The sequence below is a fragment of the Gossypium arboreum genome, chromosome 13 (assembly GCF_025698485.1).
Source record: "Gossypium arboreum isolate Shixiya-1 chromosome 13, ASM2569848v2, whole genome shotgun sequence".
Classification (NCBI taxonomy): Eukaryota; Viridiplantae; Streptophyta; class Magnoliopsida; order Malvales; family Malvaceae; genus Gossypium; species Gossypium arboreum.
Window position 1 is genome coordinate 45,161,398 of NC_069082.1, and position 3,905 is coordinate 45,165,302.

Here is a 3,905-nt window from a genome sequence, read left to right on the forward strand (position 1 = left end):
GTGTTATAGCAGGAATATTGATGTAGTGGAAAAGTGGTTTATCTCCTCCATTCATAGACAGTGCATTGTTTGTAGATTCATTATGGTTATGTCTATCGACTAACAGTTGATACTTATCGTCCTCTTGAATAGCTTTTACCGTAGCTGTTTTATGGATCATATGTAAATCGTTTAGTTGGCCACTGACAAGAGTTCAATGCCATGGTCTCTATAATCTCGTACGCATCCTCGTACGTTCTAATCATAAGAGCTCCTCCTGCTACTTTGTCTAATCTTGATCTTGCATTTGTATCCAACTTGTTATAAAATACTTGCAATCGCATCCACTCAGGAAATTCATGGTGTGGGTATTTCTGAATCAATGTTTTAAAATATTCCTATGCCTCAAGGAAACTTTCTCATTCCATTTGTCTAAAAACAATAATCTCCTTTCTTAATTGAATCGCTTTGTTGATAGGGATAATCTTCTATAAGAACTTTCCAATGAGTTCATCCCATGTTGTGATGGATCCTAGTAGTTGTGAGTCTAACCAAGAAAAGGTGTTATCTATCAAAGAAAAAGGGAACAATCGATGACGAATAGCGTCATCAGTGACCCCATTATACTTAAAAGTATCACAAAGTTGGAGAAACCATTTTAAATGTTGATTCGAATAATTTGTCATTGTGCCCCAAAATTGCAAATCATTCTGGATCATCTAAATCATCACTGGCCCAATCTTAAAATTATTCGTTGTAATAGCTGGCCTTGTTATACTTTCTTGAACCATATTTAGACTTGGTAGTGCGTAGTCTCTTAAGGTTCTCTCGTTACGAGCCATGTGCATGTTTTCGGGTAGCTGTGGTGTTGGTGGATTTCCTAAGGCATTATCGTCAACGTTGCCAAACAGTGAATTTTCACGTGGTACGTTACCTACAGCAGGTGGTGGTGGATCTTACGTCTATTGCTGCTGCTATTGTTGTTAGCAATTTCTTCAAATTATACTCTCTTGATTTGTGGCTGCTACAATATGTGTGCCCCTATTACTAGTCATACACTAAACCTAGAAAGAGAAGATTAGTAACAATAAAAAATAAAAAATCATATCTATAATTTAAAATTTTCCTAATTATTCCTTCTGAATGAAAAAATTAAAATCAAACTAGTGACATTGCCTCCCCATCAACAGCAACAACAACTTGACCGCCTTCGGACATACTAACGTCTAGAGTGTGAATATTGTAGTAATATATATAAATGAGGTGGTATCCGCCAGTATATGGGTCCAGTTGTAATATAGTTACAATGAAGTAGGTGAGTACTCCAAGAATTGTACCCAAGGGAGGCAAGTACTAGATTAATTTTAACCTAAACACTAAAATATCTAATTAGTATTCTAATTCAGCTATAGTACGAGAGTGAAATAAAAAGAGCTTTTTTTAAGGTTTTTATAATAATAATAAAATAACATAAAGAACTAAAATTCAAGAGATTGAAGAATAGAAATAATCAAATCTGATTATGGGTGATTAGCTCATTTTGGTGATCCTCATTAACTATTGCTTTGGGTTTCTCGTCAATCAACTAGTCGCTATCCCAGCAGGATATTCCAATCTTCCACTTGAGTAATGAGTCGACAGTGACTACTTGTCTTTCGACCTCACTATTTAGATCGATTTGGGGTAAAGGTGTTCACGAATAAGCAGTACCAATTTTAGGTTAATTCCCACCTTAATGACTTCCCAGTGTTATTAGGCCTAGAGTTTGTTTTACGTTTTTCCTTTTCCAAATAGTTGATCCATTGATTATCCCTATAAAATAGTTAAAAGGTCATACCTTCACTCACTAATCCCCTATAAAGGGATTAGTTCCTGATGATTTCCATAGACAATATAGAATCAATAAAAAAAGAAAACATGCTAAATAAATCGACAATATAAAGTTTACAAAAGAGACTGATTATATTAAGATTGATCGTGAATCCATAAGGTTTACAAAAGAGACTAATTGTATTAAGATTGATCGTGAATCCATAAGGTTTGATTGTCTCCATAATACATATCTCTCAAAATAGAACAAGAACAAAATGAAAATAAATTTAACCTAAGAAAAAAGAAAACTAAAATGAAATTAAAAGACTAATTCTATGCTAAGTGAATGGTGTCTTTCACATGTGACAGATGAACATATTTATAGATCTCAGGTGGTCGTCATCTTTAACCGTAGGTTTAGCTGACGTTCTCGAGCTTTAAGTTTGATTGTGAAAACCAAAACGTGCCTTTCTCGTGTTTAATTCCCATCCAAAGTCGATGTCCGACACACTAGGACCTGTGTCGCAACATAGCAATCATTGTACTCCTTTTGGGATATCTTCAGGAGCATGTCGCAATGCTTATGGGCTGTGTCGCGACATCGAAGGGAGTTTCATGATTTCTCCATTCTGCTCCCTATGTTGTGACATCGAGCATTCCGTGTTGTGACATACTGACCAATATCTATCTATTACGTCTTCTGGTGGTCTCCTGCACACTTATACAATTCATTAGCTCACCCTTAGGCCTCATTTGGCCCCTAAGGTCAATAAAGGACTCAATTTGCATATTTTATTAACTTAATGAAAACTTACAAAAGCATAATTAATCCTAATGAAAATTCTTATTTTCAAGCTCCTAAAGTGTGGAAATTAGTTTAATCTACTACACCAAATTACGACAAACCAATGACTTCGTGTGTTACAACATCACGTCTGTACGAGAAATTAATATGAGTCAGGGGGTGTCTTGGTCCATACAATCCAACTTTAAACTCGGGAGCATCAACTAACCTAGGGTTAAGGATGACGACCATCCTAAGTCTATAAATAGGCTCAGCTAACACATGTTATGGACATATTTTTCTTTTGTAGAATTTTCTCTTTAATTTTAGACTTTAGTTTTTATTTTCTTTTAGGGTTTAGACTTTATTTCCATTCTTGTTATTTGCTTTTGGGAAGAAATCAGATTCTGAACTTATTCTCAAATTTTGTAAGGATTTTACGTTTAAATTCAATACAATTAGGCTTCTTCTAAACTGTTACTCTTGAAATTATTCTTCATGTTCATTCTTTCATTCAAGTTTATACGGTTTACTAGATTGATAAGGAACTAATCCTCAAATGGGGTATTAGCGAGTGAAGGTATTAATAATTAACTATTTTGTAGGGATTTCTTAATAAATCAAGTTTTTAAGAAAGGAAAAACCTAAACCTTAGGCCTGACAACCTTAGGAAGTCATCAAGGTAGGAATTAACCCAAAATTGGTATGACCTATCCGTAAAAACCTTAACCCTGAACCAGTCTAGATTGTGAGGTCAAAAGATAAGTAGTTCTTGCTGACTCAGTATTTTAGTGGACATATGAGAAGATCCTATTTGGGTATTGAATAGTTGGTTGAACGAGAAAACCTGAGACGATAGTTGATCACAATTACCAAAGTGAGCTAATCACCTAAGCCCAGATTTGATGCATATTCTCTTATTTGATTTCTTTCTTTTCATTTATTTTCTATTATTTATTTTCTTATTATTTTCTTATCATTTATCCAAAAACCCTTCTTTTAGTCTTTCATACTATAATCTGACTAAAGTATTAATTAGATTTATTTATATATAAGTTAGAATTAATTTAGTGTTCCCCTCTTTTGGGAACGATCCTCAGAGTACTCACCTACTTCATTGTAACTATATTACATCCTGACCCGTATACTTGCGAATATCGTTTTTCCACATCTTTTGTATAGGATTTCTACACTGGACTTTGGTGGGAGAGTAAAGGAAAGCGGGATAAATGGATATAAGGTGGTGAGCTAAAAGATATAATTAGGGTAGCATTAGGAGCAATATAATGTGACAAATTATTTTCATGCTTAACTCGTTTTGTAGAGTTAA

The 3,905-nt window shown here is 34.3% G+C and overlaps 1 non-coding gene across 1 annotated transcript; it reads left to right on the forward strand.

The window, feature by feature from the left end:
- Positions 1–333: 333 nt before the first annotated feature.
- LOC128287491 (small nucleolar RNA R71) lies at positions 334–439 on the forward strand. Its single transcript, XR_008278191.1, has one exon. It is a non-coding gene; the product is annotated as a small nucleolar RNA R71 (small nucleolar RNA).
- Positions 440–3,905: the final 3,466 nt, after the last annotated feature.